At 39.8% G+C, this 23964-nt stretch overlaps 1 protein-coding gene across 6 annotated transcripts in view; it reads left to right on the forward strand.

Moving 5' to 3' along the window:
* znf462 (zinc finger protein 462) overlaps positions 1-23964 on the forward strand; it is a 106959-nt gene that overhangs the window by 16352 nt on the left and 66643 nt on the right. Inside the window, exon 1 of one of the 6 annotated variants that reach the window (XM_043717179.1) lies at positions 15052-15176. The exons of the other annotated variants lie outside the window; for them this stretch is intronic. The gene's annotated coding sequence lies outside the window, so the exon portion shown is untranslated. Of the gene's footprint in view, positions 1-15051; positions 15177-23964 lie in introns of those variants that run through there. 6 annotated transcript variants of the gene reach the window in all.

Genomic DNA, 23964 nt, shown 5'->3' on the forward strand with positions numbered 1-23964 from the left:
TCAGACTTCCAGCTTGTAAAGCAAAATTGCAGAACCATCTTGTGTTTTAACTGAGAGGATGAAACCTATTGAAATCAAGTGAAAATCTGACTATTGAACAATTCATATTGGACATTGTCAGGCAGGAAGCCTTTAGTAAGCTGAAAGGGTATATAATTTACAATATATTTAAGTGGGAACAAAAATTCCTTTAGCAGCAAATTGCAAAATGAACCTTTCAAACATTTTGGTTTCTGAGGGAAGTGGGCACTGGGGTTTAAAGACGGTGGTCTCCGCTTGGCAAAGTGCTTGTGCAAATTGGGGAAAATGCTCCATGATTTTACATGCTTTGCATGTGCCTATGTTAAGGTTTACAGGTGTAGCTGTGTGTGAGCTGCAAGCATGCCCCGCCGAACGTACTTCTGAGATTTGAGCATATGTTTTATAATTTTTGCCTGAAAGAGAAATGTACAGTCTGATCTGGAGAAATGCAACAAAAAATCATCTTAGTTTTTCAGTAGTCCGCTTTTGTTGTTGTTCTCAATGTGTTGCACTGGTGCATTCTGAAAGATTCATAGTTTGTTATTAAAACATCACAGTAAATAGAGAAAACTAGGACAACAATCTAAAGCAAAATGATACATGTTTGTGGAAGAATGGAACTGTGGGATGACAATCCCAAGATTTATTATAATCTGTAAATAACCAAAGGATGAGAAAAGAGCCTGGCAAAAGTATTGTTTTACATAAAGTTTGGTAGTACAGTATCTAGGTTTGTAGCAGAAACTGTGATTGTTGAGATTGATTGAAAAACCAACATCATTATCAGATTTCCCACAGTGTGAATTACATAATTTAGTGGTCGGAGGAGAGGTGCTAGCCCAGTATAAAAACCAGTCCTTAGTTTCACTTACCCATAGTGGGCTTCTATGTATAGAATAAATTAAAGATTAAAATCAACTTTCTTTTTTTACTTAAAGAAACAGCTTAGCTTAGATTCTATTGCTGAGGAGGTGTAGTAGGACAGAGGTAGTGCACAGCAAATTTAATGTTGAATTTTAATTTTTTTCTTCAACCATCTTGCCTTCCAGTGACTTGACCCCATCTAATTGCCAGTGTCCGAACTTTCACCAAATCACATTTCTCCATCTGCCCAAAGCTCACTGATCTGCAATGGTTCCTGCTGCAACGACCTCTGGATTTAAAAACAAAATCCTCATCCTTGCTTTCAAATCCCTCCTGAGGTGTTCTGTTTCCCCTTTTCTCTCTTTCACCACACTTCCAGTATTACAACTCTCCGATCTCTGTGGGTATTCCAATTCAGGCCACTTGAGCATCTCCGATTTTAATCTTTCTACCAAAGTTTGTGAGAAGATTTGTAGCTCGGGTGCTCATTGTTGTGGTTCTGTTCGCCGAGCTGGGAATTTGTGTTGCAGACGTTTTGTCCCGTGTCTAGGTGACATCCTCAGTGCTTGGGAGCCTCCTGTGAAGCGCTTCTGTGATCTTTCCTCCGCCATTTGTAGTGGTTTGAATTTGCCGCTTCCGGTTGTCACAAATCCCCAGCTCAGCGAACAGAACCACAACAACGAGCACCCGAGCTACAAATCTTCTCTCAAACTTTGAACACCTACGGGCGAGAGACGCTAAGACAAGCCAGGAAATGGGAAACCTGTGCCAACTGCCTAAGCGCCACATACGATAACAACCGGAAGCAGCAGATTCAAACCACTACAAATGGCGGAGGAAAGATCACCAGAAGCGCTTCACAGGAGGCTCCCAAGCACTGAGGATGTCACCTAGACAGGGGACAAAACGTCTGCAACACAAATTCCCAGTTCGGTGAACAGAACCACAACAATCTTTCTACCATTGGTGCCCTAGCCTTCAGCTGCCTGAGCTGTAAGTCTGGAATTTCCAGCCTAAACCTCCACCTAAATCTCTTTCTTTAAGGTGCTTCTTAAATCCTAACTCTTTGACCAAGATATTGATCACCAATCCCTAATATTTCCTTATGGTTCAATGGCAAAATTTGTCCAGTTATGTTGCTCTTAACAGCTTCAGATATTTTATATTTGAAGGTACATTATACTGTTGAAATCAATCACAAAGAGTTTCTTTAACAAAGAAGTGTCGGGCAAATTGTATTTTTGGAAGGTGCAGGTAGATAAATTCTTAATGTGAATTTGAAACCATTATTTAAGGATTGAATTAGGGAAAAGATTTTCCTTCAAAGCTCTCATCTTCCAATAATTGGGATTGCTGTAAATGCTTCTGATTCTGTCTTATCTCAAACATTCCCCCGGCTGGCGTAATCTGTATCTTGTTCCTGCCATTTGGCTTCCATTTCTTGGTGGGTTCCTGTGGTTATTTTGCACATTCTGCACCTGTTTAAACAACATTTTGATTTGTAGCTAACAGATTCAGGAGTTATGTACTGGAGCCCACAACTAAGCTGTTTTCTTCTATTTACATTACACTGTTAACGGCAAGGTGCTTGCAGAAATTCCAACTTTTCCCGATCCCAAATTCATTCACAAAAGAAAAAATTGGGACGAGTTACTGACCGTTGTATCCGATCTTGGGTCTAAAATTCTGTGTAGGCCTCACTGGAGGAACCCAACAACAATAGCCTATCTCTCATAGTGTCTTGAGTATTTAACATGCTATCCCTGCACCTGTGGAAAACACCAGTCATTTCCTGTTCTCTGCTCAGTGACTGAGTCTCCAGTCATGCCTCTAATGAATGACCAGAGTTACAATAGAACACATGAGGTTATTTATTACATCAACAACTGCCTTAAAACTGGATAACTGTAATTTTGTTTCAAAAGCACTTTCATCTGACTCTTGATGCAGGTTTGTAGAATGAGCAGATGAGTAGATTAGATCACAGCCATAAAATCTGAAGGAACTACATCATATTTCGTTGATTCTTCACGATAACATGCAATTCATACTGAGGGGGGAGTACATGTTCCTCCCAGAGGAACCATGACACATCAGGAATAGGGAGGAACAACCTGCAGATGGAATTATTTTGGAAAAAGCATTAAATGTTTTGGAGACTCATCTAGTTTTTTTTTCCAATCTATATAAACACAATAATAATTCTTATAAGATAGTGGAATTTGAAATGTAGATGATTTATTTTGTTGTGGATTCGGGTGCACTGATCAAGATTACCTAGTAATGTATCCCACCTTCATAATGTCAAAAAATGGCTAATATAAACAACACTTAAATGCTAGCCCTACCTTTTAAGTGTTTAATGTCCAACTGTGCAGAAAGCCAAATCGTAAGGAACTAACATTTATATAATAAGTTGATGTTTTATTCGTTAAACATTGAAATCCAATGATTTATGAAAGAGGTGTTATTAATATAATCTCCAAGAAGGGATCCATGTTTGGGAAGGCATTTCAAATTGCATGAAGTGATTCATTCCTAATGACTGCATTGTGGTGTGCTCTATATGGTGGTCAGAACCAAGGAACATGCCTCTTTCCATTGTGTATAGTCATCGATTTGTTGTTTTTAGCAGATTTCATATTGTTCAAATCATCTGACCTCATCACTATTGCCCTTGTGTGCTCATAGTTTGTTATCTCCAGACTCAACTATTCCAATGCTCTCCTATCTTGGTAAATTGGAGCTTAATCAAATTCTTGCTGGCTCTGTGCTTACTGATCGAAATTGGCTTCTGGTTAGCGTATGCTTTAACGTTAACATTTTCACCCATGTCATCAAATCCATCCAAGTCCTGCCACTCTGAAGTCTGTAATCACCTCCAATTCTAAAACCCTCTGAGGCATTTGTTCTCAAATTCTGGACCCTTGCATATTCCAGATTTCTATTGTCACATCATTGGTTCTCAAGCCTTCAGCAGCAGGTGCCCTAATCTTTGGAATTCTCTCAATAAATTTTTCCACCTCTCTCAGTTCCTTTTAAGATACAGTATTTAGAATAGCACAACAGGCTCGAGGGGCTCAATGGCCTCATACTAGTACTATGTTAAAGGCAACCTCTTTTGATTCTTGTTTCTAAAATCTCCATATTGGAATCTTAAAAGTCCTGTGTTGTGCCTTCACTTGTTTACACTGTGTTAACGTCAGTGTATAACTACAAGTTGTAATACCAAGGAACAATGTTTGCAAGATAGGTGGTTCACCTGAGAGTTTTGATTTTTTTTTAATGAAAAGCTGCAGTCACTTCAAGCCATTCTCCTGTACAGAAGCAGTTCTATCCCTGGAATCAATATCACTGTCCATTTATCACATGTAAGGATGTAATGCATTTTGAGAAGGTACATGCGCTAGCAACTGAGATGATTCCTGGAATCAACTTGATTCTGAATATCAGGAACTTTTAAGTAGAGATTGAAAAGTTGGGCAAGATTGTCCTTAGAGGAAAGGAGTCTTGATTATTAATATGTGCTGGGAATTAAATATACAAACTTTTATCTTGGCAGGGTGGTCATTTGTTAACAGACAATAATCTAAGATTTGAAAGCTAGATTTTATGAAGAAAACTTACTGTATAGTAAAAATTCCCAAGTAGTTAATTGGAATTTTGATTCTAAAAGTACTGTTGCCTTTGCAATTCGATGGTCCAGTCTCATAGAACATTACAGTGCAGTACAGGCCCTTCGGCTGTCAATGTTGTGCTGACCTGTGGAACCAATCTGAAGCCCATTTCACCTACACTATTCCATTCTTGTCCATATGCCTATCCAGTGACCATTTTAAGTGCCCTTAAAATTGGTGAGTCTACGACACTTGTGGGCAGTGCATTTCCACTCCCTACTATTGAGTACAGATTTGTTCAAGTCACATTTAGCTGCTGAGGCATTTAAATTCAATGAGTTAATTATTCAGAAATAAAAGCCAGTCTCGTTAATAATCATGACTAGATTTTTCTGAAAGAAGAAAAGCCTACCTTGTTGTCTGATTCCTTTCAAGGAAGGAAATCTGCCATCCTTACTTGGTCTAGCCTATATGTAACTCCAGATCTATGACAAAGTAGTTTACTCTCAACTGTCCTTTGAGGTATCCAGAGAGGCATCTGGTTGAAGTGACACACCAACATTTTCTGAAGGACTTCTGGAGGGTAGTAAATGCTGGTCTTGCTAGCAATATCCATAACTAATGGAAAAAAAAGAAGTGAGGACTGCAGATGCTGGAGATCAAAGTCAAAAAGTGTGGTGCTGGAAAAGCACAGCCGGTCAGGCAGCATCTGAGGAGCAGGTGAGTCAACGTTTCAGGCAGAAGCACTTCATCAGGTTTGTTAAAAATAAGGTTGTTCCTAATCCCCAAAGACCCCTGAAGTATGTTAGCGTTTGGAAGATCTTAAATAATTGTTCACTTTTTCAATCCTGTATTCAGATAGTCTTCAATAAAAATGTGCAGTCTAATTAAATACCTTAATTGATAATTCCATAGAAAAAGCATCATTTTACTGTTGTCTCATTGAAATGGGGTTGTGGGATAGGTGTTCTTGAATGCTTCTACATTTGTCTGTCTTTTAAACATCCAATGAATGGGTTTGCAGGCAGTTTTTTTTTCTCTGGAGGATAAGTTCCTTGCTTTCAAAGTTCTAATGTTCTGATAATTTCCAAAGAGGAGTGGTGATTATGATTGCTTGTTTAATGCTGTCAAGCCCAGCCAGTCAGAGTGCCATAATGTAGACTCATAATACTACAACAACTTGCATTTGATTAACGCCTTTAACGCTGCAAAATGTTCCAAGTGGTACACAGGAATGTAATCAGATAGAAGTTGACACCAAGCCCCATAATGAGACATTAACACAAGATGACCAGATGCTCAGTAAAAGAAGTAGATTTTAAGGAGTATCCTGAAGAGGTGACCAGGTTTAGTAAGAGAATTTCAGACGATAGAGAGCAGAGTTCTACTGCCAGTCGTGAAACGATCAAAATTGGAAGTGTGCAGAGATCTCTGAGGGCCGGATGGGGACTGCATTTTAATAGAAGCTTTTAACTATTGTATTATCCTCTCATTTTAGATGGTGTAAGGAAAACTGTTGGAAGGAATCACTTTCTTTAAACATATGGGAAAACATTTCTTGTTTGTTTGCTCCTGAAGTGACCAGGCTTCCTTTTGAATTTATTTTTTAAAAGTGTTGTGACTTGCTTTGCATGGTTCAGCATTTGCAGGATTCCATTTGCTGAGCTGCCTTTTGTTGAATGCTCATGCACTGAACCTTTTGCATTTGAGTGTTGCAGAGGGATTTCAGCCTGGCATTCTCAGAACACGCTGCATGACTTTGGTGAAGGTCATGCACTGAGGAGATTAAAATCCTTGTGTAGGGTGTATGCAGTTGGACTTCCTCTTGCTTGGTTAATGGTTGACCTAGTTCTGTTACCATATGCTTCCTGCAGTACTTTGTGTTTTAGTAGCTGTGCTGAGTTCAAGAGTAGGAAAATGGAGTCAAGCATGCAGCATTCCAAAATGAGAACAGTGTGAAGTTGAGAGCAATTCTTGAGATGAAACATTCCTGTCAAGGAGGTTACTAAATTAACCCATTCTGTACTGCATTGGCACTGCAACTATTTTTTTTCTAACCATTGCTCCTCATAGAAGTTTTATGAAACATACTTTTTTTGATGTGCAAACTTTTCAGCATTAACTTGGTAACTTCAAAGAAGTTCATTTGATCTTGAGGCATTTGTCAGGCCTTCAAGCTGTGTCAGTTCAATGAACTGTTTTAACACAAGCATGCTGTCAATTTCAGTGTTTGTCTGGGCATTTGGCCCATTTCCTATACATTCTACTGTTTGCTTAATTGAAACAAGTGGATAAATTTGCTTACTGTGGGTGGGGCGAAAACATGTCCTCTGTCATTCTAGATTTAACAGCATTCCACACAGAATTAAGGATCCTTGAGGTTGATTTGTTGCCTGCCTTTAGCTTGAAACAGGAAACCAAAATCATGAAGGGCGCGCAACAACTGGGCTGTAAATGATCCATTTTCTTGCATCCCAGGTTTTTTTTCCCCACCCATTTTATTCATAGAAACCTTACTCAGTGGAAGCAGGCCATTCGGCCCATCAAGTTCAAACTAACACAATGACGAGCATCCCTCCAGACCCACCCATCTATGCTATCCCTGTAACCTTGTATTTCTTATGGCCAGTCCATCCAGCCTGCCCATCCCTGAACACTATGGGCAATTTAGCATGGCCAATCCAACTAACATGCTCACGTATGGACTGTATGGGAGGAAACTGGAATAACCGGACGAAACCCACGCAGACACAAGAAGACAGTGCAAACTCCACACAGACGGTCAAACCGGATGCCTGATGTTGAGAGGCAGCTGTGCTAGCCACTGGGCCACCGTGCCGCCCCTTCATTCTCCCTTTTGTTGATTTAACTGATCCCTACCTGTGATACTACCCTAAGTGCACAGCAATGAAACAGGCCATTCAGCCCAACTTTCTCATGCAGTAGTTATGCCCCATGTGAAGCTCCTCCCACCCAATCAGCACATTCTTCTCTCTTCTTGCCATCAGTTTGTCCAGTTCCCCTTTTAAGCATCTATGTTATTTGCTTTAACTACTCCATGTATTAATTTCCGTGTTCTACTTGCTCTTTACAGAAATACTTCACTGAATTTCCTTTTGGACTTGATTAACAATTGTTTCTTTTGATATGGTGACTATTGTTGGTCTCTTCCAAATCCCGAAACATCGATATTCCTGCTCCTCGGATGCTGCCTGACCTGCTGTGTTTTTCCAGAGCCACAATTTTTGACTCTGATCTCCACCATCTGCAGTCCTCACATTTTCCTCCTCCAAATCTGGCAGGTTTTCTATATCTACCAATTTCAAATCTTTTGATCATGTTGAAGACTGCTGTCAAGCTATTCCTCAAATTTCTTCTCTAAAGAAAAGAGCTTCCGGCCCAATTAATCTTCCCTGAAAGTTATAATTTTCCAATCCTTCTAAATCTTTGGTTCATTAGCTGACGTCCACTCTCCAGTTTATTTTTCTGTGGTCTAGTCATGGATGATTGTCGACAGTATTCTGTTTTAGTTTTGTTGCTCATTTAGATTTCTCATCTCACTATTATTTTGATGTGTGCCTCCAGGAGGGAGAACTGCTCATTGATGAGGAAGGAGAATCCTGGCTGGTGATTCTGCTGCCATGTCCAGGAATGCTGATGCCATTTATAATGCCCTGTAGGTTTTCCAGAGGCATTGCCAACTCAATACAAAATACAGTACAACTTGCTCCACAGATGTGAGCAGCGAATGTTGAGGTTTCAGTACAATATGTGTAACGCATGTAAAAGCACTCATAACAATGTCGAGTTCAGTGTTATTATTCCTGGCATAATCAGGAACATAAGACTGGAGGAGGCCATTCAACCCTTGTTGGCTATTCGATTTGATCAAGACTGATCTGTATTGTGACCCCATATTCCGTCATAATCCTTAATACCCTGACCTAACAAAAGTGCGTCGATCAATGTTGAAATTGTTCAATTGACTCCCAGGTTCAACAGCTTTTTGAGGGCAAGAGTTTCTAGATTTCAACTACTCTATGTGTGAAGAAGTGTTTCTTGACCTCACTGCTAATTGGCCTAGCTCAAGTTGCCTCTTGTTCTGGACTTGCCTGCACCAGAGGAAGTAGATGCTGAATTCAGTCCATCAAATTGCTTCATTATTTTCAATACCTCAACGTCTGTGTTTATGATCATTCTTAATAGGTCTGATGTTCTGATTTGTTTACCTTGATATTTAAAGAGGAATAAGTCTGTTCTAGAAGATGGTGAATTAAGATATATCTGAATTCATTGTACTTTCGGTGGAAAGGTTTCAGGAGAACCTCAGCAAGATAACTTTATCCATATCCTAGGGGTTCTGTGGTACACAACTAGTTGGGTTTCTAACAACTAGAATTACTTAGGATTTACAGTTCAGAGGCAGTATTGTGCACTACGAAGATAGTATATAGGGAACACCTACACCCTCCTCCCTCTGTCCTTCATATTGCTTTATCAACATATCCTTTTATTCCTTTTTCCCTTCGGCACTTCATTTAACTTTCTGTAAATTGCATCTCTGCCATCTACCTCCAACTCCTTCATTTGATAACGAGATCCACATTTTCATCTCTTTCTTGGTAGAAATGCTTCCCTGAATTTCTTTTTTGGGCTTATTAGGCATTGTATTATATTTACAGTCTGTAGTTGTTGACTGTTCCACATATATTCTTGTGATAGCTAATGTTTGTCTGTTTCTTGGTGTTCCCTTCTAGAATTTGATTTCTCATTTTCCTACCGTGTTTCTCATCTGTTTGTTTGTTTGTTTAGTTTTCACACTTTTGTTTTCTGCTGAGATGCATATTTGATTCTACGTATTGAAATAGTTTTAAAATAAATGAAATGTTGTACGGAGAAAATGATATCGAGGGAAATGACTGTATTATCACTGGACTTTGGACAGGTTGACCATGTAATAAAACTAGACTTTATTTGCAATAGACTTCATGAGTGAAAGTATTAAAGAAAGATTGCTTTGTCAAATTTGGAGTCTCTTGTTCAAATATCTTTGTTGCTCCGGCACCACCCTACTTTTGCATTATGTCTTGAAAATACAACTTTAGGAATTTAATGTGTTCAGTTTTCAAAGTAAAATCAAGCCAATGTATTTTCCTTTTAAGAAAAACAATTGCTGCTCTATGAATCAGTTTAACATCTTACATTCAACAAACATCACCAGTGAAGGATCTACCACCGTATTTTAATTATTTTCAATTTTATGACCGTAAGTGAGCCTCTAAATACACTTGAGTTTGGGATACCTTCTGATGCTAAGCATGTGCCTTATATTCTAGTGTAAATGAGGTGTGGCACTTCTTTGTTGTGAAATTGCCAAATTGAACGTTGGCATGTCTCTTTGGAAAATCCAAGATGTTATTATTTGGAGTTTTCTCCTGTGTGGTTCTGAAATTGATTTCACAAGCTCAGAAGAGCAAATATTTTCCAGGTTTGGTCAGTGAGATGCTGGGATTTTCTCTGATTGTGTATTTGAGGCAGTATGAGGGCTAAAATTGGTCTCTGCATGCCTCGATATTTTTTTTCCACTCTCTTGGTTATCATGCCGGAAAGGTTAGACGTGGCGGGAGAGTCAAATCGATCCCCGGTCAGTTGGCAAAATATGAAGCCAGAATCTAATACTTCTGTGATAATGGGTTTAATCTTAGAATAAGTGGCATTCCTTATGTCTACTTTCTTCCTACTAATCCAGTGAACCAGCAGTCTCTGTTTATTTCTTAATTGACCTGTTCGGATATGTTATGACACACTTCTGGGGCAGTTAGGTGTTGAATGTGAGCCTTCTAGACTGGAAGTTGGGACACAATTATCACTGCAACAAAAGTCGTACCATTCCTCTCTATCCTGTTCCGATTAAACCAAATCAAACGAATTTAAACTGAACAGATGACTGCGCCCTACAAGAACACTGTAGCAAAACAAAATCCCAAAAGAAAACGTACCAGTTTAAACAGCAGTCTCTGTATGTGCTCTAAGTACTTAATTAAACAATACCCTTCACTGGTGTATCTTGATATAGTTAACATATTAATAGGGAGGACAGCATGTGTCATGGGCCTGCAGTTACTGGTCACAGTTCTGTAAGCACTTCAATCTTGCATGTGGAATAACCAGCTCAAGAACTGACACCTTCAAGAAAGGCGCAGGTAAGGGAGTGTAGGGTAGAATTGGCACAGAGAAAATACATACAACATCAATGTAATATAGGGCAGTTAAACAGCAGCTTATGCCTGTGAAACATATTTAATAGAAAAAGTCCCAAAGTGCTTCACGGAAGTGATTATCAAGTAAAATTTGACATTAAGACATTTAAGGAGAAAGTAGGACAAATGAGCAAAAGCTTAGTTGGTCAAAGAGGAGGTTTAAGGAATACCTTAAATGAGGAATGTCAGGCAAAGATTTTAGGGAATTCCAGAACTTATGATCTAAGCAATAAAAGGCACAGCCACCAATGATGGAACAATGAAAATTGGGGTTGCTCAAGAGGCCACAGTTGGAAGAATGCAAAGATCTCCAAGAGCTGCAGAACTGGAGGAGATTAGAGAAAGGAAAAGGTGTGACTGGTGACATCTGTGAATAGGATTTTCAATGGAAATGTTTTGGCATTGGTAGTGCTAGATATTCATGTTATACCATACAGTTCAATGGATGTCTTTTTAGATGAAGTGAAGGGCCAAACAAGGTTTGCAATGCAAGAAACCTATGAAAAAGAATAGAGGGTTTAGCAAATTGTGGAACCAATATTTAGTTTTTAATGGCATCATTATTTTAGATGATATCTGAAAGCAGAGTTCCCCAGGTTTGTGGTGAGCTGCATTTGGGGATAATATGCATGAGTCATGATTGCAACAGAGAATAGGGGTTGTAGTTACTCACAATTCAGTGAGAAATGCAAGAGAAACATCTTTGCCCAGTAAGTAGTCAGATGTGGAACTCGCTATGATGAGAAATGGGTATAGTGAATGCTAGAAGAAATTAGATAAACACGAGGGAGAAAGGAATAAAGAGAAATGATAAGAGGAGGCTCAAATGAAACAGTAAGACCAATATTGAGCAGTTGGGCCAAATAGCCTGTTTATGTGCTATAAGCTCTTTGTAATATATAAAATAACCATTTGTCAATTTCTAAGAATGAACGTGATTTCAAACATCACTGACCACGGTAGAATTGATACGCTAAGGAAAGCGATGGGAGAGGGTAGGTAAAAGTATTTAGTTATTTACTAAGCTTTTCATAAACTCCATTTAGCATAAGAACTAGGCAACTGTGCCCTATTTGTGTGGTTGAAAAGTTAAAACCTTTCTGGCCTTGATGTGACCAAACAGCGGTGAGGGAGACCACATTCTGTAAGCAGCAAAGACTTTCGTGAAATAATACCAGAGGATACAGGAAATAGAGCACTGATCGGGACCGTTGTGCACGGTACAAAATCGTGTCTGTGTAAACCTGGGCTGCAGATCTAAAGAGCAATTTGTAGGGATTTCAGCTGTATCCTGGCAAGGCTGGTTTTGGCTTCATCTTTTACAGGGGCTCTGGGTTCAGTGGCATGGGATGTAGACGAGGAGGAGCCACTTGCCTAGAACTGAAAATATGCTGACTGAATGCACCATGTCATTCGATTGCAACCTGCATCTTGAGGTTTTTATAGTTTGTTAATGGTGGTTTTATTATAAAATCGTTCAAAATTTTGAGAGGTGTGGAATACATAATTTATTAAATGTCTGAACTTTGCACATATCTATGCAGTATACATACCAGGATTGCATATCATACTTCATGACAGTAAAGATCAAGTTTTATCAATGTGCCTTTTGCCCTCTAGCCTAAGAAACTGCAGGGAATATACTGGGTATTCTTCTTCCAACAATAGAGAAAGGTAAAGTTTTCTATTTATCTTCACGTTTGTAAAAATGTGATCGTTTTCTGCAAATTGAAGATCTGTTTAATATCAGGGACAATAGTATAAATCCATATTTTTGGGGCAAATGATGTGACTTCTTTCAGACGTACGGAATGGTATGGTAAAAGTTGCGCGGAGAATTGTTTTACAACCTTATTTTGCGCAGGCTCCCCTTAAAATGTTGGATTTTGAGGGGTTTTTTTGGGCACTATCCTTTTCAGAAGCAAATTTGTTTAAACAGTTTGTTCTCTGTGAAGAGAAACTGCCATTGGTGCAAATTGCTGCCCGATAACTGGCCCATTCTTCATGTTATTAGCAGTTCTTCATTAATTTCTATTATATAATAGCAAAAACATTCCAGTGCACAATTGCATTGGAACCGAGGACCTTGACTGGATTTTCCTGTTATTGTTTGTAAACTGTTGCCCTTGGGTTAAGGTGGTGGGAAAGCTTATTGGGTTTTTGTACCTTTATGTTGCTCCATTCTGTGCATTGTTATGGCCAATCTAACCTCTTTACAGCATGATTCCAGAAATCCCAGGTAAAGTTCTCCTTAGGCCTTTGGCTGCATCAGTTAATGCTTATTATTTTAAATATTTAATATGCTTATTTCTCATTTTTAATGTTTCTAATGAGGACTTGGAATTCTTGTTGGAAGTATGCACCAAAATGTTAAAATGGAACAGTGAGGGGTCCTGGATGCACGCATTCAGGAATCCTGCAGAGGATCAATTTGAGCTACTGCAAGATCAGTTATTTGTATTAAAGTACTTCAGTTGTTTGCCCTCTCTTGTTTGAAGAAATGTTGCTAAGCCAGGTCAACCATGCTTTGTTTAAAAAATACACTCCATTTAATTCACTAGAAATTGCATTGATGGTGTTTGAGATGACTGTGTAGGCTTTTTCTTGAGTGGTTTATTACTGTAATGCTTTGGCGGTGCAGCAATGCAAACTGTCAGCATCTCTGTCCGATAAACATCGAAGCATCTGTGGATGGAATAAGAATGTTTTCCAAAACAAGGAAGGGAGGAAAAGAAATGGGAATTAAAAAGCAAGTATTGCATAATAAAAGACTGGTTAATGTGACAAAGGACTGGAAGTGGATCTGCTGACCCCTTGTGTTTTCATTCTCGCTGATTAGCAGTTCTTCTTGAACAGTGAGCTTTTTATCCAGACTGTTGAGTGATCTCTTGAAGGCATCTTGTAGATGCTGTGCTTTAACCCATTGTGCACTGTACCACTGATGTGTTGGGTGAGGGGCTGGTTGGGGGGGGGTGGTAGAGTGGGAGGGGGAGTACATTAGCAGCCAGTTTTAGTTTTTCTAATCTGGAGAGAGGAGATCACCAGCACTGATGTGAAACTCATGTCATTTTCTATGTGCATGCTGTTGTCTATTTGATAAAGGACCTTCTTGAACCAGGGCAGCTGCAGCTGTGTGTGTGTGTGTGTGTATGTATACGTGCTGAGGGAGGGAGGGTGCGAGCGTTGGAAGAGTTTGCTGATTTGTAGACAGCCTGGCTGGTGATTAACAAAGGTCAGTACTGTAAACTTTGGAGCCTCCTGAGCCAGACTTAGATGGGCTCTCTCTCTCTCTCTCTCCTCGTGAGAGCCATTGAAAGTCTCTAGGGTGGTGTAGGCATTGTGGAATGCTTGTGTCTACTTGCTGCTACCAACAAATCAATAAGATCAGCCTGGTTTGGAAGGGTGAGGGGGTGGTGAAGAGAAAGAGTTTCCTTCTGTTAAAACGATTCTCTCCAACTTGTTTCATGTAAGCAACTGTTACTGTCTCTCTTGGGGTAATTTGCTCATTTCAAGGGGAAAAGAGTTGTGTGTTCTTTTTTGCAGAATGTGACAAATTCTAATAGCTTCAGAGAGGAAGGAGAATATATATTTTTTAAAAATCTCCCCAGACAATTACATCCCTTTCAGCAAGGTATTGGCAAGAGGAGCTAGCTGGAATTTGAACAGCATTTTTACATTGCCTCAGCTGCTTCTGATGAGTGGTAGATAAGTGGGGCCATGTTGTGTTGCTGGCTGGAGGCTCTGCTACTGAGAGCTGGTGGAGCGTCTGGAGGTAAAATGGCTGCTCCTGGAGCTGGTAGGACTAGGCAGCTTTATTGTGTGTGTCTTAAAGCTGCAGTGATGAGGCAGCAGATACCGTGTGCTTCTCTCTCTCTCTCTCTCTCTTTCTCAACATCTGATGGTTGCTCGAAGCTGGTCTCATTTGAGCTGGAGAGAACAAGGGGTGGGTGCGTGGGGAAGTGAAGACTTGAATGATCTGCTAATTCTCTAAGTGCAGGAGCCACATACAGAGCGCGCGAGCGAGAGAGAGAGAGCGAGAGACAGAGCCTTGAGATTTGTTCAGTGATGTGCTGGTCTGCCCTGAAGAAGAATGGGGTGGGGCCTGTCCTTTTTCTGTGCTGTAATTTGATCCAGATCTCAGTTGGAAACAGCTTTCTCTCTTTCTTTCTCTCCAGTCTCTCTTTATTTTGTAGATACAGGTCTGGAATAAACCTTCAGCTCTGTAGGTGTTTGTGCAGCTTTTTCCTTTGTTTTCTTTGTTATGAGCAATGTCAGATCATCTTGTATAAAATGGTACAATGTGCATTTCTCTCAAGTGGAGCTACATAAGATTTAGCCTCCTTGTTTTAACACCATTATAGAAGATGGAGGAGGGTGAATGAAGATGAAGGGGAAATGGAGCTGAATTTCAACAGTAAGTAAAGCTAACGTGGTTACAAATTAGCAGGAATTGTCGTTCTTTGACAACACCCCTGCTGTGCTGCTGGATTTTAATGTGCAGGGGATCACCAGTGTGGGATTTTACAGATGATCTGAAGCAGAAAAGCATCTTGTCTTTTTTTTTAGCCTTTCCCACACCTTGGCTCGCAGAAGCAGGTTCTTGAGAAGATGTAAGATGACCCTGTGTTTCTGACTGTGCTGTACTTCCATGCGTTATATTGCAGCCAGGTCCAGTGCTCTACTCTAACCCTCTGCACATCATGACCCTGGTTCTGGGGTGGAGGGGAGGTGATGCGGGGGAGCATGGAACAAATTGCCTTGACTTCAGGAGATGATGCTGAATTATAGTAGATGATTGCAACTTTCAGCCACGGTTATTACCACTTTGAGATGCACTTAATTAAAAAAAATGCTTTTCCACCAATAAAATAGATGAACTGGACTAAAAGGACAAATTTCTCCCTTCCTTGTTTATTCAATAGACTGCAATGATTTTTTAAAAAACTCATTAGTTTTCTTACATTTTATTTATTGTAAACTGCAAAAAGACCATCAGAAACCCGAGCACAAAACTGTTCAAATGCAGTTGTTTCTCAGTTCTGTATATCACTGTTCAGGACATTGTTGTTTTGTTCTGAGACTCTTGGCTTTTTTTTCCTCTTGAGTGGGTGCTGTGAGCACAGAACCTGGTACACAAAACTGAGGAGTCAGAACAATATGTAGATGCTTAATTTATAATTTGCAGGAATGTGTTTTCTGCTTATCCAAAACAGGGTGTCTGCTCTGGAGATTTCGGGTACAATTTCTCCTATGAGGGCACCCACCCACTGTGTCAACTGTAAAATACAAAGAAGAAAATATTTCTGCTTCCGTCATCCTCTTCAAACCTCCACTGCATCCCAGTCATTGTTCTAGGCCATCTCCTGACAGATTTGTTTTCACTTTCTATCATCAGATAACCTTGTGGCATCTCTGTGAGACTCTGCCAGTTTAATTCTTGTGGGAGTTTGATGTATTTGGATGCTCAGTATTTTCAGGGAGGCTGTCCAAGATCATTTCATACATCCTTGCACCTTGGGCAGAGAGTTGTGTCTAAATGAGATCCAGAGGTGAAGGCACGGTGTCCAAAACCCTCTGTACTTTCGAAGTTCTAAATGTTCTTTCATTTGTAACAAAGTTTAAACCGTTGTTAGGGGAGAAGCTGTCTGTTTATTGTGGAAGGAGTGAAAAAATCTGTTACTTTGATGTTGGATTAATGCAACACTAGATGAATGGAGAGGTCATTCATGAAAGCCGTGTCTATATCTTGCTTACTAACTGTTGTCTTCTGGTTTCCATAAGTTTGAAATAACCACATTTTGGACTCTGAATGCTATACCTACATCTAGCATTTTTTACTTGTTGCTGTCCATCATTGTTGGACTGAGCGTGATACAATGTCACTCAGCACATGACAGCAGTCTGACAGTAAATGTGGCACCCTATGACATACATTGATATGCGTTGGTTCCTATTTCTCTACAAATGATGTCACAATATAGCATTTCTGTTATCTTCTAAAAAAGATATATATTACCATATCTAATGGATCTATCAAAATCCATTCCAATCGCTAACATTTTTTCTAAAGCTTTAACAATTAACTTTTACAAAACCAAATGTTTTCTTTTCAAGGAAAAACATAATTCGTTGCATTGTTTAGATGGTAAGATGTGCCACCATCTTGTTGATTTGGCATTTATTCCTCTCTGAGTTGGCATAGATAACGCTATGTGTGTCGCTCTTGATGGTGTAGGAGTTTGATCTTGCTAATGTTGTCACTTGCTGGTGCACCATTAGCTGATAATGCTGTTGATATTCTTTGATGGTTTTGATGATCTTTTCTGTTTTTCCGGTTTGAGTATAGGTCAAACATGGACTCTGTTTCTTCTCATTTGCTTATCAGTTTTGGACTCAGTGGTGTTTAACCGTGGAGTCCCTGCATCATCAGAAACTCTTATTGGGTCCAAGTTTCCATGTTTGGATGCTCTGTGTGCAGACACATTGCCCTTTTAATAGGGAGGGATTTAGTATTCTTGTTGAAGTGTTGACCACCTACCTGTGACTCAATGAGTCATAGAGTATACAGCACAAAAACAGACCCTTCGGTCCAACCAGTCTATGCTGAACATAATCCCAAGCTAAACTAGTCCCACTTGCCTGCTCCTGGCTCATATACCTGTAAACCTTTTATGTACTTATCCAGATGTCTTTTTAAATGTTGTAATTGTGCCCAGATTAACCATCACCTCAAGAGGTTGATTCCACAAGTGAACCACCCTCTGTTTTAAATTTTTATCCTTAAAAGTACATCCCCAAGTCTTGAAATCCAGATCCTAGGGAAAAGACACCTTCTATTAACCCTATCTATACCCTTCATGATTTTATAAACCTCTATATTTTCCGCCCCCGGCTCAATGAAATATTTTTTGCCAGGAGGTGTCTGTTCAGCCCATTGTGTCTACACCTTTCTCCATATGAAAGTTATTATTGAGTGCCATTTCCCACCTTTTCTGTAACACTGTCCATTGTTCCCAATGAAATAATCATCTAATTTTTTTGATTGCCTCAATTGAACTCCCCTTCATCAAACTTGCCTCTGTCATGATGTGTAACTATTCACTATGTTAAAATGTTCTCCTATCACACTCTCTCTTCTTTTGAAAATTAGCTTGCATCGGTGCACTCTCATTCTTGATCTTTGTGTTAGAAGGGGCAGTTTCTTCCTACCCATTCTGTCCTGTCCCCTCATGACTTTGAAAACTTCAATCAAATCTGCTCTTTGCCTTCCACTGTGCAAGATAAATAGTTCCAATTTCTCCAATCTATCTTCATAACTGAAGTTCCTCATCTATGGAACCATTTCTGTAAATCTCTTCTCCACTCCCTCCAACGTGTTTCCATCCTTCCTAAAGCGAGCTGCCCAGACCTGTACACCATATACTCCAGCTGAGGTCTTGCACAAGTTCAACATTCTCTCCTTGCTCTTGCACTTTTTGCCTCTGTTAATAAAGCCTAGGATACTGTGTGCTTTATCAACTGCTCACGGTCCATGTTCTGCCATCTTTAGATTCATGCACATAATTATTCTGGTTGCCCTGCTCCTGTGTACCCTTTGTGTCCATTTAATTTAAGTTCTTTTGTCATCTTCTTTCAAAACGTGTCCCCTCACATTTCTTCTTCGATTTGTCAATATCCTTCAGTAAATTTGCACTATCCTCCTCCCAGTTGAAGTTTTTTTGTGTAATTTACAAACTTGTGCATGGGGACAGTTTCCAAGAGCTCGGTCATTAAAATATGTCAGGAAAAGCAGTGATCCCAAAACCAAGCCGTGGAAAACTCGACCACAAACTTCCTCCATCCAAAAAGTATCCTTGAACTATTACACTTTGTTTCCAGTCATTTTGCCCAAGTTCTATCTGTGCAACTACTATCTCTTTTTACTCCATGAATTACAACTTTTTCTAAGTCCATTCTATGGCACTGTATTGAACACCTTTTGGAAATCCATGTACACCACATCAATAGCATTGCCCTCATCAACACGCTCTGTTTAGTCTTCAGATATCTCCAGATTAGTTAAACGTTTTCCTGAACACAGTCTCAGAACACTTGCCCCTCCCTGCTTTTAGACCACCACTGTCTCAGTCTAAATTTAGGTAAAGTCCCCCATTATAACTACTAAGCTTACCCCTTTGAGGAAATTACAAGAAGATGTGTTCCTCTACATTCTTTCCACTATGCACAACACTGAGCGATTTTATTTCTGCCTTTTGTTCCTCGGTTTTAGCCAAATTGACTACTGTCCTTGAACCCCCTAAAACAACCTCTTTTTGCAGGACATCTATGTTCTTTCTTTTTCCTTCCTTATCTTTTCAGAGCACCTTGTATCCAGGAGTATTTAACCCCCAATCCTGCCCTTCCTTGTGCCATGCCCCCCTCATATTCTCAACATCATATTTGACATGGCAATCCGCATCTGTAAATCCACAGTGTTAGTTACAATCCTCTGTGCTTTCAAATAGCATATTTATGCTCACATTTCATGATTATTCTCTTCACTGTCTGGACTTGATTTTCTGTAAAACCATTTCCCCCTGGGTAATGTGGTGGTAAGGTTGAGTCTGTACTGTTCAGGTAATTCTTTGAAGGTGAATTGGGTTCCATTGTCACATACTATTCAAAAAGGAATCTCTTGCTCAGTGAACAGAGCTTGTACTGCTGAGATAATTGCAGTAGCTCTCAAATCTTTCCTGTTACAGATAAAAGTGAACTTATGACTGGTAGTTTGTTCCTTAAATACACCATTCTCGGGTGAAATAGCAACAAAAGAATGGACATCAGACAGAAAGATGGGCAAGAGATGTGAATGAGATGTGAACAAGATAAATCAGCTCCCACAATATGCCATGGTCTGGCTGGTAAATCAGTGGGTATCATCTTTTCCTGCTGTGTTTGATTTATTTCAGCATACCTTCCATGTAGACATTATTTCTTCAATGTCCTTATACATGCCTATTAGGTTCACAGTGGGTTTGACTATGAGCTTAAATTTCTATATTCACGCAAGCCCTTCTCGGGAAATTGTTCCTGCATTGATTCAAGTACAATCTGGATCTGGCAAGCAAAAGACCATCTTCTACTGAGATCTCATTCCTGGTAGACCAAAGCTGCTGTACTGCTGGCTGTGCTGCTGTTTCTTACCAAGTCACTGCTGGATCACTTTCTAAGCAAGCATCTGTAACTCTACAACTCTGTTGGTCTCATTGTAATTTGCTTTGGTTTTGGTGGTGTTACGTTCATGAAGTGATTTTATATTTTGATCTTTTACCCCCTTGCTTTACTGAGATTCGCTGCAGATTCACACTGCTCAATCCCAGAATAGCAGGACCATCTGTTTCAGTGACGTAGAACGTACTGTTAATATCTTTCCTTTTTTTTTTGAGTCTCTCTCTGAGTTGGGTTATTGCTAGCTGTTGAATCATCTGTTTCCTTTGCACGCTCAGTTCAAAACTCTTTCCTTGGGTAACCATTATTAAAATTTTCAGGAAAGATCATCTGATGTTGTCCATGCTGGCTGAGCTTACTCTGTGTTCCACAATCGGTCTTCAGCTTCAGATTTGTTCTGGCGGGTTTGTTTCTAATCCTTTCCTTTTTCTGAATAGTTGTGTGAACTGGGAAGTGGCATGTCTCCAGCGTTCCATGAAGTTATGTGGTTCCCATGCCTCTTGTGTCCTGATTCATTATTCTCTTCCAGAATGCAGATGTCTTGAGTCCTTTTTACTTCTGATACACCATATCACATTATTCTAATTTGTCTCACTGTTTTCTTTCTTTGCTCTGCAAATCTTTTCCCAGTGTTTTGACTTTCCAAAGGTTTGCAGTTTGATCCAACTGTGGGACAATACCTGTAAATAATCTGTGAGCTCATGATCATTCACATCTCTTGCCCATCTTTTCTCTCTGCTGTCCGTTCTTTTGTTGCTATTTCACTGCAACAATCCCATGCCTTTCTCGTGACTTAACTGAATGAGCTGTTTGGAAAGTCTTTGCCTTTCAACTTCCCATTTCATGTGATCTGAGAGTGTCTGTAGCCTGCGATATTCTGAATCTGACCTTTTCAGGTTAGATCTCTTTTTAACTTAAGGTATGCAGAACCCTAGATGAGTTGATTTAACAGCTTTTCCATGTATGTTCTTAAATTTACATTTATGGGTCTCTTTTTAAGTCTTTTTAGGAAATTGTCGACAGGCTCATTTGCTTCCTGCCTCAGGCTTTGAATATCAAATTGGTAGATCCAACATTTTGATTTTGAGTTTAAAATGTTCAAGGGTTTTGCTTATCCCAATTCATCATGGGTTGGAACTGTACGTTTAGTTTACTGCGCTGGTCAATGTATTCTTGCACATTCCTCTCTGGCATTAATTTGTTTTAATTTTTCAGTTTAGTTCTGCTTTAAATTTTGTTTTTACACTCTAACGACCCGCTGCCATGCTATGTTTTCTGAATGCCATGCGTTAGAAATAATCAAACTTTCGACTTCATGCTGGAGTTTTGGGTGTTTTTCTTGCAGGTCTCCATGTGGCTGGTGAACTGATATACTGTCACTTGGTGCAATATTGTAGTGCAGCAGTAAAACATGGCACACCAGGATATAGAGTAAGGTAACAACTGGTTCTGAGCTCTTTATGAATTACATAACAGCATAATATTATCTAAAGCCATTTGGGAGAGATGATGCTTTTCAAATCAGAATATTGTTTGTTACTTAACCACTGACAGTGCTCCAAAATGTTACCTTAGTGACACCGCTTGAGATCTTGCGAATGAGTGGTAAAAGCAAGTATATTTTTGACATAGAAGGCATTATGAAGAAATGCATTGTGTTGGGGTGTAATACAGAGGGTGTTCATACAAATGATCTTGTGATTTTGCAGCATGCTGTGAAACTTGACAACCGAAATGTTCCACAGAAAACACTGAAAAAGCAAACTATATGTCAGCTTCTGAAGAGGAAGAGTCATTCCAGGAATGGGAGGATAGCCCTTTGACAGACTGTAGAATTGTACTTTAAGTAGCCCATTGAACTTTCCACCCACACAATTAAGTATAGTGACCCTCCATCGCCTTTAGTAATGACACTGTTCATCTGTGTTATTGTCTTAGTCTGGGCTTTTGAAGAAAGAAGGGCAAAAAAGAATTTTTGGACATTTTTGATTAACTTAACTTGTCCCAGGTTGCCCAGTAAATCATATGACAGAAAATGATTGTGTGGTATTTCCAGACCTAGCAATGTCTGCCATATTGCCATCTGTCGATTTATTGAAAAGGAAAGCCTGGAGATTTATAGAGTCATAGTCACAGAGATGTACAGCACGGAAACAGACCCTTCAGTCTAACCCGCCCATGCCGACCAGATATCCCAACCCAATCTAGTCCCACCTGCCAGCATCTAGCCCATATCCCTCCAAACCCTTCCTATTCATATACCCATCCAAATGCCTTTTAAATATTGCAATTGTACCAGCCTCCACCACTTCCTCTGGCAGCTTATTCCATACACGTATCACCCTCTACGTGAAAAGGTTGGCCCTTAGTTCTCTTTTATATCTTTCCCCTTTCACCCTAAACCTATGCCCTCTAATTCTGGACTCCCGACCCCAGGGAAAAGACTTTGTCTATTTACCCTTTCCATGGCCCTCATAATTTTGTAAACCTCTATAAGGTCACCCCTCAGCCTCCGACGCTCCTGCTGGCTGTTACTTTCACAAAAATATTTTGAATCAATAATTATCAATAGTGGAGCTTAAACCCTCAAAGTCTATTCTTTCCATATTCAATTGTTTACTTGTCCAAAACCATGAAAATTTGAGCGGGTGTTGTTGTTTATGCAAAACTTGTATTTATGTAAAGCCTTTCACTTGGTAAAAGATTGCAAGTAGCTTTATGGTAACAGTTAACAGACAAAATGGTTAGACCAAGCCAATATAAGGTGATATTAGGGTAAATGACCAAAGGGTGGTCAGAGAAGTGTAGTGCAATGTGAAATAGGTTCACTCTGCTGAAACTCATCAAAGCATTTGTCGTGTTATTTTTAACTAATTATCGCTGTTGCTCTTGAGCAAGTTGTGCATAACTGACAGAACTCTGTGGTAATATGATGGTCAAACCTATCTGAGAAACTTAATGTATTCTTTAGTTACACAATCTTCTGAAGACTTGTAGGAGAGTTGTCTGTCTTCTCACCCTTTTTTTAATTCAGATGCATTCTGTAAATTTGCCAAAATAGCCAATTTGTATACAACAGGCTCCCATTGAACATTAGCGACATAAATGAGCAGCTGAACTTCCTTTCGGTGATGCTGGTTGAAGGATGACTGTTGCCTGGGACACGTGATAGCAATCCCCCTGCTTGTCTCGGAAGTAATGCAATGGATCTTATCCATTAATATACATTTGTACATCCACCTCCAAAAGACAACAACCCTGCCACACTGGCCCTCTGATTTTGCAGTGTCCCCTTGCTACTGCACTGAGTGTCAGCTAGGATTGTGGGAGTCCATTCTTCGGAGTACGACTTGAAACCACAAACCTTCCGATTCAGGTGCAGGTGCTCCTCACTGAGAGACAACTGATGACTGGCCCTTTTATGCTGGGTTACATATTAAAAAAAAATAGAGGAAACATTGCTGTCCTTGTCGTTGTTAAAGTTAATGCAACCAGTCCATACTAACCAATAACTCCTATATTGTATTGTGTACGTTGGACGTTGCACTTTCACTGTCACAATGTTGCGTGTCACGTGTACATTCTGGATCTTCATCACCACCTCTCAACCTCTTGAATTCCTCTGATTTTTTTTTCCCATCAATTTTGTATGTTAGCAACGTTGGCAAGGCTGGCATTTCTATCCCATCCTTCACTGCCCTTGAGAAGGTGATGGCGAGCTACTGCGTTGAACCACTCGATTCTGTGTGGTTTAGACATCCTAACAGTGCTGTTAGGAAAGGAGCATGAGGTATACAGGATCCATAAGCAATGATGAACCCATTCCAAGTCACGATGGTGTGTGGCTTGGGGTGAACTTGCTGGTGGTCTTACCATGCATCTGTCCTTCTAAGTGGTAGTGGTTGTACTTTTGGAAAATGCTATCAAACCAGAAGAAATAAATTCAAAACAATGTGACTGGCGAATGAGACATACACTGGTTTGACTTATACACT

The sequence above is a fragment of the Chiloscyllium plagiosum genome, chromosome 2, assembly GCF_004010195.1.
Source record: "Chiloscyllium plagiosum isolate BGI_BamShark_2017 chromosome 2, ASM401019v2, whole genome shotgun sequence".
NCBI classification, from domain to species: domain Eukaryota; kingdom Metazoa; phylum Chordata; class Chondrichthyes; order Orectolobiformes; family Hemiscylliidae; genus Chiloscyllium; species Chiloscyllium plagiosum.